We start from the raw sequence: 14360 nt of genomic DNA, 5'->3' as shown, positions 1-14360 counted from the left end.
AGTATTTGGTTGTAACCTCTTATGCGGGTTTGTCCTTTTCTTTTCTTCTGTATATGTGTCTCTTGGAGCATTATTACATCATACTTCTCTCTGTGTAGAAAGTGTTCCGTTTTTTTCCTTTTTACGGGAGAGTTCAGCCCTCTGATATTATATGTTAATATGTTCAGCCCCATCCTTTCCCTTGAGTCTCTGATTTCCCATGTCTCTTACTGTGTGGTTCGCAGTTATGTCCATTTGTGCCGGGGTTTGGACCTTTTCCATCTTGTCACTCTCACGCAACTCCCCCCCCCCCCCCCTTCCCTTGATCCCTTCCCCCACAACTTTTTCCCTGAGGAGGGCAATGGGCCCTATGGTTGCTCGGGCGGATGGCCTTCACTCCATGTTCTCTAATAACTGAGGTTAATGTCTTTCGGAGGGAGTCCTAAACCCTGCTTGTCTGTTGTGGATTCCAAGGGTGTCCCTTGGCTCTGCCGCATCCTCATGCAGCATTTGGCCCTTTTATCCTTTTCGTTGTGTATGCCGTGCCTCCTTCCCATCTGTTGAGGCTTGTTCCCTTTTTCCTGGAGATGTTTTTATTTGTGTTCCAGGTTCTGGGTTTGGCGTCTCGTTCGTTTATTCTCTGTTTGACATACCCTCGGTGCCTGTCGTTCTCAGTGTGTTTCTGTCTTTTGCTGGCTCTTTCTCCTGCTCTTGCATGTTCAGTATCTTGAGACTCTCCTCGCATGTGGTGATACGATGTTGCTTCTCCTCCCACGTAAAGAGAAGGCCAAATGGGAAGGTCCATTTGTAGCGCACCTGTTTCTCTGTCAAGCATTTTGTTATCTGGGCCATCTCTCTACGTTTCCTGAGCGTGGATTGCGCTAAATCCTGGAAGAGCTGAATTTCTTTGCCGTTCATTCTTATGTGGTCTATGGTCCAGGCTTTCCTTAATATTTGCTCTTTTTGTGTGTATTGCGTCATTGCTACTAGTACATCTCTTGGGCGGGCTCCTGGCTCTCCCGCTCTACGGGGGCCATCTCTGTGTATTCTGTCTATCTGGATCTCTTCTCCTAAACCGTCTGTGAGTATATCTTGGAACACCTGTTGTATTGCCGTACGGAGGTCTTTATCCTCGACCGATTCCGCCATGTTTTTAATTCTTATGTTTGACCTTCGGGATCGATTCTCTAAGTCTTCACATTGGGCTTCTAGTTCTTGTGCCAGTCTTGCCAGTCGTTCTTGTGCTTCTGCGTATTTCAGTGTTTCCTCGTCTATGTTTCGGACCGTTCTTTCCAGTTGGTCCGTTCGCTCCTCTAGGTTCCCTATGTCTGTTTTTAGTTCCTGGATCGCTTGTTTCATCTCCCCTTTCATGTTTTTGAACTGTGTTTGCGTAGAGGATATGAATTGGTCCTGGAATTCTTTAAACCACGTTTTCATGTCGTCTTTCATGGTCATATCTGTGCCTCCTGTCTGTTCTGATATAGTCTTCCCCGTATCTTTTTGCGTATTTGCTTTTGGGATCGCTTCTTTGTCTGCTCCCCAGAGTTGGATCAGGTCTTGATCTTGTTGGGCCTTGCTGTTGGAGGGCTGAGTCACCTGTTGCACTTGACGGTTTCTAGATTTTAACATGTGTATGAATCTTCTACCGTGGTGGCCTTGGCGGTGTGACTGTTTCTACCGCTTGTGCTTGCTTTATTGGGCTTTCTTGCCCTGCCAGCTTCTATTTTGTTCCTTGCTTTGATGGGCTTGTCTATCGCCCCGTTTCCATGCCTTTTTTCTTCTCTGTTGTGTTTGTAGCGTGCGTCGGGCCAGTGCCCTGTTGCGTCCTTTTCCCCCAGTGGAGCCTGCTCTGCAGTTTCCGCCCCGCGTTGTGCCCTGTTGAATCGCCAGGGTCCCCTTTGTGGAGAGGTCTTCTTTTCTGCCTACTCCCTAGGCCCAGAGTCCCTTCTTGTTGTTGTTAGCGGAGGGCAGAGGGGGGGCTTGCCTGTCTCTGAGGTAGCGTGAGTTCCCACTGTCCCTGGGGCTTACTGTTCGTTTCTGTGTTTCGGCTACTCTCCCCCCGCAATGCCGGTCTCATGTTCCTTTGCTGTTCTCCCCTCCGGTGCCTGATTTCCCCAGCGCGGTGTCCGCTCTCTTTCCCCCGGTGGAGTTTTGCTCTGCCCCTTCTGCTCTGCGTTGTGCCCTGTGTAGTTGCCAGGGCCCCTGTTGTGATTAACTTTGCATTCATCTGGTGCAAGTGACCAGAATCTTGAGATGGAATGCAGGGCTTAGAATGTTTATCTATGAGTGAGTTCCAGGTTTGTTAGTTGCAAGGATGTAAGCCCTGAGAGAGGATGCCGGTGGGTGTCCTATGTCCCCTTTTACTTACCTGACTCTAAGAACTGTATTTGGTGTACCTAAACTTAAGTAAATAAGTTAACAGTTCACTGGAGTGTCAGAGTCATTTGTGGCCAAACCCTGAACACAACACTGGCGACGAGGATGGGATCTGGCTGTGCTGGGGGGACAGCACCAAAGGGAGACACCCACCGCCCCCCCCTCTGAGAAGTGATCCTCTCTCAGGTAAGAGCGCTGGATGGCTGTGAGGCACTGCAAGTGCAGTGAGGGCAATTGAGGTCCAGACAGAGGTGATACAGAGGCAGAGGGGGCAAGAAAGGCCCAGACAGAGGCGCTACGAAGGCACTGGTATAACAGAGCAGGTATGGATGTAAAGGTGCTGCATGAGGCAGTGGAGAGGTTCTGCCAGGGCAGTGAGGCGCTACAATGGGCAATGAGATGTTGCAGAGGCAGTGAGGCGCTGCATGAAGAGGTGCTGCGAGGGCAGTTAGGCGCTGCAACAGGCAGTGAAGAGGTGCTGCAGAGACAGTGAAGCGCTGCTAGGGGCAGTGAGATGCTACAGAGGCAGTGAGGCGCTGCATGAAGAAGTGCTGCAAAGGCAGTGAGGTGCTGCAACAGGCAGTGAAGACGCACTGCAGGGGCAGTGAGGTGCTGCGTTAGGCAGTGAAGAGGTGCTGCGTGAGGCAGTGAAGAGGTGCTGCATGAGGCAGTGAAGAGATTCTGCAAGGGCAGTGAGGCACTGCAAGATGCAGTTAAGAGGTGCTGCAAGAGGCAGTCAAGAGGCGCTGCAAGAGGCAGTGAGTGGTCGCTGCAGAGGCTGTGAAGTGCTGCATGGTGCAGTGAAGAGGTGAGGCGCTGCGAGGGCAGTGAAGTGCTGCATGGAGCAGTGAAGAGGCACTGCATAGGGAGTGAAGAGGCACTTCAGTGACAAGGGTGTGCTGCAAAGGGCAGTGGGGACAAGAAGTTCTAGTGTTGAAAGGTACAACGGTCTGCTGTAAAGTGCAGTGGGCTCTGTGAGACTTATGGTTATTAGAAGGAGCTGTGAAGTTCATTGGAGCAGCAAGGTTCATTCATTCATTCATTGGCATGGTGAAGTTCAAGGTGGCAGTCTCTCATAAAGCATTTAAGAGAATTGAGACTGTACAAACATTCAGAAGAGTTGGAAGTTGTTAATGGATCTAGGAGGGGCCTGGGGCCCATGGACTGTGCAAACATCTGTTGCGCCAAGGCTACAAGCTATTGGTCATAGTGAAGGCAGCTGAGATCACTGACAAAGTTATCCGATGTCAGCGCTTACCTTTGACTGGAACCGAAGGTTGCTGCGGTTGGCTTGAGTGGAGTCCTGGAGTTCGGCATGAGTGCTGCAGCGGGAGGCCTGACTCAGTTATGAAGTTTGATGGGGATGGGAGCTCTGTGTTCCTCCGTTACACTCTATGCAATGGTGAAGTAGGAGAGAATGCAGAGGTGCTGGCGATTAGAGTTGAGATAATAGAGCTGATACATATTAGTTTATTAGAGTGATGTTGTAGGTACATGTCTCTCTCTTTATTGAGTTATGTAGTTTAACATATTTCTCTCCACAGGCGGACTACTGTCCATCACATGTGTTGCATGTGTAAAAAGGTGCAATGGTTGAGGTGAACCGTTGAGCGGACTACTGTCCATTACATGTGTTGCATGTGTAAAAGGGTGCAATGGTTGAGGTGAACCGTTGAGCGGACTACTGTCCATTACATGTGTTGCATGTGTGAAAAGGTGCAATGGTTGTGGTGAACCATTGAGCAGACTACTGTCCATTACACTGTCTGTATACAAAGGGAAATGTTGTTCCTAGCGTTTGGTGCCATTGTTTTGGCATATGTTGGTAGACATGTATGTGGTGATGTGTGATTGAAATAAGATATTAAGGTTTTGAGTGTTTATTAAATCTTCATTAGAGTTATTAAGTTGATAACAGTGTTCATCATTAGCTGTTCTATGTAGGCATATTAATATGTTCTCTCCACAGGTAGACTTTTAATTGTAATCCACAGATGGACATTGATGTTAATGTTAATAGATTTTGAAGTGGTGACAGGGTCTAAACCTTTTGGAGTTGGTTGTGGTTATATATGAAATGCTTTGAATAATCTTTTGTTTTTCAGGTGGGACTTTACTGGACAAATCTTTTGATGAAATATTGATCTTGCCACCGATACTTTACTGTTCTTGTTGTTGTCCCTATAGGGGAAAGATGTGTTGTGATTAACTTTGCATTCATCTGGTGCAAGTGACCAGAATCTTGAGATGGAATGCAGGGCTTAGAATGTTTATCTATGAGTGAGTTCCAGGTTTGTTAGTTGCAAGGATGTAAGCCCTGAGAGAGGATGCCGGTGGGTGTCCTATGTCCCCTTTTACTTACCTGACTCTAAGAACTGTATTTGGTGTACCTAAACTTAAGTAAATAAGTTAACAGTTCACTGGAGTGTCAGTCATTTGTGGCCAAACCCTGAACACAACAGCCCCCTTTGTGGGGGGTCTTCTTTTCTGCCTAGTCCCTTGGCCCAGAGTCCCTTCTAGTTGTTAGCAGGGTGTGGAGGGGGGGGGCGTTTGCCTGTAGTTGATGTAGTCTGTCTTCCCAGTGTTTCTGGGGGCTTTCTGTTCATTTCTTTGTTCCGGCTCCTTTACCCCTGTGGTGCCGGTCTGGTGTTCCTTTGCTGTTCTCCCCTCCCGTCCCTAGTATCCACGGCACTGTGCCCGCTTTCTCTGCCTGTCCGCGCTGGTGGTTCTCCTGTCGTTCGCCGAGGGGGAGCCTTCTCCTCCGCCCGGTTGATGCGCCACCCAAGGGTTTGTAGACTGCCTTCTCCTCTTGCTGCGATTCGGCGGTGTGCTGTTAGGTATCCCGTCTGGGGGTTCCAGAGGTCCTGCAAGTCACTTTCCCGCATCGGGTGTTGCGCCTCCGCCCAGTCTGAGACCCGCCTGGTGCCCTGGCGTTAGCCTCTGTGACTCTGCTTCTGCTGTGAGTCTCCGATACCGGCTCTCTCGTCGGATGGTGCGCTGATCCTGCCTCATGTGGCGCCATCTTTGATCGAGCTTCCCGGGTTCTCTCTGCTTGCTGGCTCTGCTTAGAGTGAGCCTCGTGGGCGGTCTTCCTCTCCTGGTGGCTAGCGGGTCCCCTTCTTCCTATTGTCGACGCGCTGGATCTTCCGCCTCAGTTTTTGTCTTCCTCGATGTATCTTTGATGGAGACAAGATCCGGAGGGCCAAGTGTCTGCTTGTTTGTATTTCTCTATTGTTGCGGCTCTAGCTGGGGGACAGAGCTCCGCTCACGCACGTCTGACCGGCTCGGCCGCCATCTTGGAATCCCTCCATATATTACACTTTTGACAGATATATTGAGTTGTAATTCAAGTTACTTCAGAAAGTCTGTTCTAAAAATAAAATGCATGCAAATCTATATTTAATGCATGTGATACAATACCAAGTCTGGAATAAACCATTCTTCAGCTTAGAAACATGGCTTTGCTTTAGTTGATTTGCAGTCATAAAAATAAACCATATTCGAGTTCTTCCATAGATAAACTGAAGTAGAGATTTCTCACATCACTTATTTACGGTGCCACTGGCCAAGTGCAAAAAATGAAGGGGTCTCACCAAATGTTTTGTCCCGGGCCTCACCTCACCCTGTGACAGCCCTGTTTGTGCGCCATTCTGCCCGCAAATTCCCATTTGTCAAACAGGGATTTGCGGGCAGAATGGCTCGCAAATCCCCGTTTTTCGACGCAAATAAGTCCATTAAACAGGTATTCACCTAAATTAAAATCCTGAAATATTAAAAAAATAGTTGACTTCTTATTTTTTGAAGGAATTTTAAACTCACTCGTGGGATTGAGAGCAGGAGCTAAATAGAAATGCGTGTGAGTGCGGGGAACTAACTGACCCGGTAAAACTGACTGTGAAATGTCAGAGATCGTCCCAGCAAAAGTTTCCTGGAAGGATGGGCGGGCACTTGTACGTTAGCCTTGCAGTGGCCAAACGAGTGTTGAAATAGTTAACTGGTCAAAGTGTTGAATAGTCGCATGATTTTGAATCGTACAAAGACGTGTGATTTTTGCCTTGAGATTCTGGATTTGTTTTGTGTGTTTAACGAGTGGGATTCCTTTAAAATACTGCTATGCTATACTATTTAACCCCTTTCCTTGCAGCGTGCAGAGCGATATATGTGGAAAGGTATGTGAGGGGAACAATGGCCGAAGTTAAGAAAATAATTCTTGGAGAAGTGGCGACGGACCGTAAAAGTAAGAATACACCCTGGTTTGCCGAAATGTAAAAGTTGACTATGTTTTAATGACACTTAAAAATGACAGGCTGCAAAAAATAATATAACTAGATTTTGGGGTCAGCTTTTCGAAAACGATTCTAAAACCGGGTAGGAAAACAAATCAAAATGCTAACTTCGAGGCAGGCATCGCTCCCTAATCCCCGCCCCCACCTGATATGAATGCCAGTTCTGCACATGCACACAGCACACCATGTCTTACTCTCAGTGGATTAAGTGGGATGCTAAATCGAGGTGGGTTCTCATTGGCGGGGGTGTGGCCAAAGTGTGCGTGTACTTAGGCTGGTGAAAGCAGGGGAGTTGGGCCATACTGGCATTATTGACTTTGGTGCACCAAAAATGTGACACCAGTGTACTTCAGCTCTCACATGGGCAGGCAGCCCTTTCATTCAAGGCACCCGTGCTTAAAAACCACTGGCTCCTTGAATGAAAGGGCTGCCTGCTGCGTGATGACTCTCTTCTCTGAAACAGAAGGAGGGGTGCAGGGCCCGGTCTCTCCTTTCGTTTCCGAGTAGAGAGTCTACACGCATCATGAAGCCTGGTTTAAAAACTTCAAGCTTCGTGCTCGGCAACTAAAGGAGAGACTGGGCCCTCCAGCCCTCCTCCTGTTTTGCAGTTCCGAGTCATCTGGCAGCCAAAGCTACAGTTGCACTGGATGTCTGCAGATGTCAGTACTTCCCAGTTGTTGGCATTGCTGCGGCCAGTTGAGGAGGGACCGGTTCGGGAGCCCTTTCTGGAGACTGCTGGTGCTTGGCCCTGGCTAGCCCCGGCCCACTTAAAGTCCTGGTTACTCTCCAAGAGTGTATAATCACTCCCCAGTGACTAGTGGCGCGTGTACATTTTGTAGCCTAACTATAATATAGAGTTCTGGGGTGAGGAGCAGAGGTTCTGTTGAGAAAGCTGTGCCATTTACGATTGGTTATTTCCATCGTCTTTCTATTTTCCAGCTTCATCTTCCCCAAGTTTTGTTTTTTGAATTCATGATTATGATGGTTTATTTGGGCCAATTTAGAAAATATGATTCATTAATTGTTTGTGGTGATTTGTGGGTTCTAATTGATATAAACAAGGTGCCATTATTTTGCATGTTCCCACATTTGCCCCGTCAGGGAGTCGCCATCATTTCACCCATAGTTGCTTCCCTGCTCTTGTTGCACACATTTTTTCCATAAACCTTGCTACTGTGGGTATACTTTGACCAATGTACCATTAACCCCACAACTCCTTGGCATAGATGAAGATATTGTAATTAAAACACTGTGACGCTGGGGGTAATTTTGCAAATCCCCGAGTGTCAAAACCGCTGTAAAATGTTTTTCCATGGTTTTGCATCCATTTTAAACCTCTGGGGCATTTGCCATGTTTCGGTAGGTGGAGTCAGTGCAGATAAATACATGAGTTTGCTCCTCCCCATGCGCCGTGCCTGCCAAAAAGTAATGCATCCATGCCAGCATCTGATGTTGGGGTTAATGCATTGGATGCTTAGGGAATCCATGTTAAATACTTCCCGCCATGTGTAAATGGCAGGAAAGAATTAACATTGAGGTACAATTAATGCACGAAACCCAAGGCAGCCTGGGTTTGCATTCATGTATTGCACAAGGTTTAGCAAACAACACAAATGATACCGAGGGAACTGCAGTGTTCACATTGGCCGCCCGAACCATGCTATTTGCACATCATGGAAAATTACCACCATTTTGCACTTCATAATTTAAGTATTTAAGCCCCCTTGCCTTCATGTTTCTCTGAAATGACCTTTGTGAACTTTGGCGGTCTTCTCCTCATAAGATGGACATAGCTCTTTTCTAACTCTGTTAGTTTTGTAGCGTTCCCCACCTCACTGCCTGGCCGGAAGGTAATGTAAAAGGTAGTGGTAGAAATGAGGCAGGGAGCAGGGAATAAGAGCTTTGACATCATTGAATGAAGCCGCAATCAGTAAATGAAGACAGGTGAGGAGTGGGTCAGTTCCGTCCTAACTGTCCCTACTCTCACCAGATGTTAGTGTTCTGATGGGAAATTAGGGATTGTGCCTTACACATGCTTGATATGATTCACCTGGTTCACCACTCATGTCTACAGTTACCTCTCCATTCTACTCTGCCTGCTCCTTCCCTGTCTTCTCCACAGTGACTTCCTGTCACTCAGATGTTTCGCTCCTCCTTCTTCCTGCCTCCACCATTTGATATTAACCATTTCTCCTTTCTACCACTCTCCTACATTCTTTGCTACACTTCCATTCTTCCACTACTACTACCAATCCTCCAAATACTAGTACCCATTTAACACTTCTACTCCCCTCATACTAGTACTGCACCTCTCCTCCCACTACTTCTACTCCTCCCACCCTACTATTCAGACATTCATTCATTTCCATTCTTCTCACATTCACACTGTCCTTTTTTACACACACGCCTCACAAACACGCACACTCACACTACATAACCACTAACACTCTTAAGCCAATACCTCATCTGCTCCAAAACTCTTCTCCACAATCTGCCACTCTCTCCTTCCTCCTGTTGGTGTCTTGGTCGACGTCCACCGCCTCCATTGGCCTCACCTGATTCACCTACACTTGCTGTTTCCTGTACCCTACTTATACATCCCTCCCTTGCTGAGGATTGGTCAGCTGTCCCTATTCAATCTGCTTGCATCCTTCTCCCTTCTGGACTTGTGTCTTAGCCCTGTCCTCTCTCTCCACATGGGCTTCCCGCCAGAGGCGTAGCCAGGATTGTCTAACAAGTGGGGCCCACCAGTTGCATTAACATCTGTACATGCCCTCACAGCTCTGCTGACTGGGCATTTGCAGATTTTGGGTGGGCCTTGCCCTCTCAAGCCCTACCATGTCTACTACGCCTCTGCTTCCCGCCCAGTTGTTCTGCCAGTGCTGGAAGATGGAGTCCAAAGTTCATTTGCAGGGCCGTGATATCTGGGACCTTGGAGGAAGGCCCGGGAACCTTTCTCCTTTTCAACTCCATGATGGTCTAGTGGATTGGCACTTCTGGCGAACTATGCCTTTCCTGTTTGTTTTGCAGCCGCTCGAGGCCGCTGCATGGCTCTGATGTGCTTTTACGCAGGAAGCCGGCATCTCACTCTCGCTGCTCCGCCACTGTGATCGCATCTCTGCGGCACTGGAGCCTCGATATGGTAGGTAAACGTAAATGATCTTCCTGGCTTTCTCCTCGTCCCACTCGTCCCACTATGTTCACTGGCTTCTCTTAATTTCTGTGGACACTGCATCTGAAACGAAAGAGAAGACTGTCGAGCGTATGCATTCAGCTGCAAGGCTAGAGAAGCGGTTCGGCACAGAAAAAACTGGGCGCAAGGGGGAACAGGAACGGGGTTCCTCTCCTCCACCACCTTCCGCCTCAGGGATAAGACTGGCGTTTGACAATGCAAAGTTATTGGCCTTGTTACACAACCCTCTATCGTAACAGACCTCTATATAGCAACCTCTATATATAGCAACCATATCAAGTTCTATATATAGCAGATAGAGGTGTTTAGAACATTGATTAGGAAGGCAGTAGCACAGACTGGTTATTTAATAATTTAAATTATGTTTTCATCCCTAAAGTGTGTCAATATACTTATGCACCCCCTTTTAAGTAGGGGTTGAGTGAAAATGCACATACCTGCTTCAGCCATTATAATGTTGTGCTTTGAGCTAGCTCTGTAATGCATGAATATTAACCTTAATGCTGTTTGGAGTCGGCCAGTGTTATTTCTAAGCAGTCTTCTTAAAGATACTGGGCCTCATTCCGAGTACGGCGCTAACCAATGGCGCTATTAACGCCTTGGTTAACGCCGTACCCGGAACGGCAGCGCCTTGGTGGATGGCGGAATCACCGCCCCATTCCAAGGTTGGCGGGGCGGTAATTCCCCATTCACCAAGGCTCTTCCCCATTCCCAAATGAGCCCCCATAGGGCTCAATGGGAATGGGGAAGATGCAAATAACGGTGACCGTTCATTACGGTCACCGTTATTGGCTTGGAGGCCCCTTTGCGCCCTCGACTTTAACACCTGCTCAAAGCAGGCGTTAAGGGCGAGGGCGCAGAGGGAACTCGGAGTATGGCGGTAAGGGAATACCGCCACCGGTCTCGTTACCGGTGGCCGCTATCCCTTACCGCCATACTCGGAATGAGGCCCACTGACTTAATTGAGGCTGTAAACTACTTCCTGGTGTAAAATACATTTCTTAAACAAGTGTTCCTTCAGCCAGTTGATTTATAAGAAATATGTATTCACATCTGTTCTTTACACTGAAGTCCTGTTTATCAAAAGCACTGTCAAAGACTTGGGTTTTGGCTTGTGTAAGGGCATTGGATGGGTACTTTTCAGGCTCTGCTATTATATGCCCAGGTAATCACACCATTTTCCAACTACTGCTATCTTTTGGCTAGGTAGTACCGTTATGGCAGTGCCTGGCAAATGCCTATCACATGCCCGCACAAAACAAATACTGTTACCTTTGCCAGTGCTTGTTGGAGTTGTGGGTTACCTTTAACAATTACCAGTAGGTGATACTTTGTCCTTAATGCAATTACAGTAACTAAAAAGTGTGTAGCGAGGACCTTAAATAACCTAATTGGCCATAGTGTGGACGATTGGTTAACGAAATGAACTACTTTTGGTCTATATGAGAAAAATGTTCAACAAAATGGTTTGAATTTTGATACATTTGATACTATATACATATTTCTGCAGCATGGAATTTTTTAAAGAGCATCAACCGTAAAGCAAACATGGTAAGTGTTATTTCATGGATAGACTTGTCTACTTTGGGGCACCCAGTCTGTCCATATAATAATACAGTGGTATGACATTTGTTACTGGCATCAGGGTAAAGCAAACAAAAGTGTTTGTATGTGGCCATACTGCACTGCATTGGTGCAGCCAGTCTGGAGAAGTTTTCATATTGTTGCAGGACATTTTTACTTGCAAAGCCAACAAAAGTATGCTCTTATGGGGGAATCCTGGCATATATTGACACAGCCAACATGGGCATGTTTTCTTATAGTATTATTACTCTTATGTGCAAACATGAGTATGTTCTTATATGGAATGCTGGCATATATTCATGCAGCCATCATGAATTTGTATGGGCACAGCCATCATGAAAATGTTTTTAGTGCTGGTATATATTGTGTGGAAAAGGCATCTTGAAAATGCTCCTGTGCACTATTGGTGACTTGCATCTATTGGTATTTTTCGTGCGTTACCCTGAAAAACCGACTGGAAACTGGCTTTCAACCAATTTTTCAAAGAATGTGTGCTATAAAATACATTATTCCAACTTGTTATTTGAAACTCTTTCTCGGATGCAGAATTCTCCCGAAACCCTCTTGGTTGGTCCCGGCTTTCTCACTATGCTATGTTGCTCGCTCATATTCGTGGGAAACATGTGCGCCCCTCCAATTAAAAAATAAGCAACCAATGTGTTAGGCAGAATCCTGGGCAGTGCCCTTAGGGACCACTACACAAGATTAAGACTACAGGTGGTAGTACAATTTCACCTTTGGTACAAGCCTGTACTACACAGTTAGAGTGGTAGCAGTAGCGGAGCAGCCAGACTTATCTCAAGAGCAAATGAGCAGTGGTAGAGATTACACAAAGGACTACAATTACTGTGACTCAAGCAAACACTGACTCAAGGTTTTTGGTTAAAAAATAAAAGTACATTTATTTTAAACCAGCTGCACTTCACTTCTATTAAATTAAAACCCCATTTAAAATACACTGCACACAAACAATTCCCCTTGTGCAGCACAATTCAAGGTAAGTACTTTTGGATTTGACAGACCGGTGTTGTGAAACAAAGACGTTACCGGGGGTTATTACGCGATCACTTTTTGACAGTAATGACAGTTCGGTCTTACTAAAGAGAAGCGTACCCGCAAGCAGAAATGTTACCGTAGTCAAACACACTTAGCGCATGAATTAACACAAGAGAGTTGGGGATAAAAATCATAGGCAATACTTTTGTCAAGGCAGATAGAATTAAGAAACACTTTCTAAAACGTAGATAAAAGTCAATAGGCCTGCGCCAGTGTCAATGGGACAGCGGTCCTGTTGTCGAAGATCACAAGGATAGAACAGTTCACGATTCGAGTTTGCCAGGAGTACTTAGATATTGTCAAAAGGGAAGCAAAAGTTATAAGAGGGAAGGAAGATAAGGACAAGCCTTTGGTGAGGAGAAAAGGGATTCACCCTAGTTCTTCGAATTCGGACGCAGTACCTTATTCGTATGAAGCAGAGCTGGTGCCACGGCAGTTGTTCATGGTAGTTCCTGCAGACTCACGGTTCCTGAAGCTTCAGTCGTGGGGACAAGAAGGACGACGTCTGGAGCGATCTGCACTACCCAGGGATGAAGCCAGCAGCAGCAAAAGCAACGGTGAATGAAAGGTGCGCACCATTAAAACAGGAGATGCTCTTCGGGTGGCTATCCGGACCACTACAGCTGTGTGCAGCGATTTCGACCAAGAAGAGGATCCTCTGCCTGTGGAAGGTGAGCTGGTTGATCCCACCAGGCTCAAAGGAAGAAGACTCCGGACTGGATATTCTCTTGTCGTTGAAGGGTAGATAGCTCAGGACTGCAGCAGGGCTTCACCGGGACTCGGGAGTTGCAGCAGCCGTCTTCTTCTCTGCTTCTATTTGGTTCCTTACAGTTCCAGTGGCGACTCTGACTTCCAGATCAAGAGGCCTGCCTTCTATGCCAAAATCCCCCATTCACACAGCCAGGCTGGCAATCACTCAGCAGGGGGGGTTGTCCGGCCCGGACAACCACCTCAGCCAATCATGACAAACTGCGACTTGGGTCTCCAAGGAGACCCTGTGCAGGGGGTGACTACACCCCTCCCTCACATTCAGCCTACCTAGACACCCAGACGCCAAAGGAGGGCTTCTGGACAGAAGCCCGCCAAAGGTCGGCAAACAAAGGAGGCAAACCTGGTTTGCTGCGCAAAGTAAAACACAAGAAGGACTTTAACAAAAAGAAATGGCGATAAAACCCAACCGAGGCCGAAATAAAAAGTATTTGGTCAAGCGGGTTTAAGTTTGAGGCTTATATAATAGCCTAAAACAGTCCCACGTTTATATAGTATAATCGTGGTAGAAAAGTTAGGGTAGATACCACTGCCACCAGCGAAGTCTTAGGGCCTCATTACACGGTAGGCGGTGAGCCATGGCGCTATCAGCGCCATGGCTCGTGCCGGTAAAATACCGGCACCGCCTTGGCGGAAAGGGGATTTACCGCCCCATTCCAAGGTTGGAGGGGCGGTAAATCCCCCTTCCGCCATTGCCCTTCCCCATTCCCATTTCTGCCCCATAGGGCTCTATGAGAATGGGGAAGGTGCTAATTACGGCACCGCAATTTTGCGGTGCCGTAATTAGCTCTGAGATCCCTTAGCGGGTTGGATTTTAACGCCTGCAAAAAGCAGGCGTTAAATCCCCCAACCCGCAAAGGGACCTCGTAGTAAGGCGGTAGGGATTTACCGGTACCGGTATTTTACCGGTACCGGTAAATCCCTACCGCCATGCGTGTAATGAGGTCCTTAGTGTTAAGAGAGCAAAATAAAGCTCAGAGAGGCATAGACAAAAAGGGATAGTACTTACAGTACTCCATGTAAGATGGGGTGTACTGGGTCTGTAGTTTAAAGTGACTATATAAAGTTAATGGCAACTTTACCTGTTTCTGGGGGACATTAGTCAGCCCCAGAAAAAT

The 14360-nt window shown here is 47.2% G+C and overlaps 1 protein-coding gene across 1 annotated transcript in view; it reads left to right on the top strand.

The window, feature by feature from the left end:
* LOC138568750 (uncharacterized) overlaps nt 1-14360 on the top strand; it is an 810508-nt gene that overhangs the window by 34524 nt on the left and 761624 nt on the right. The window contains exon 2 of the mRNA XM_069646535.1: nt 6500-6592. The gene's annotated coding sequence lies outside the window, so the exon portion shown is untranslated. The remainder of the gene's footprint in view (nt 1-6499; nt 6593-14360) is intronic.

This window comes from Ambystoma mexicanum, chromosome 2q (genome assembly GCF_040938575.1).
Source record: "Ambystoma mexicanum isolate Mex_15411 chromosome 2q, UKY_AmexF1_1, whole genome shotgun sequence".
NCBI lineage: Eukaryota > Metazoa > Chordata > Amphibia > Caudata > Ambystomatidae > Ambystoma > Ambystoma mexicanum.
This window is presented reverse-complemented; position numbering and strand designations above follow the sequence as displayed.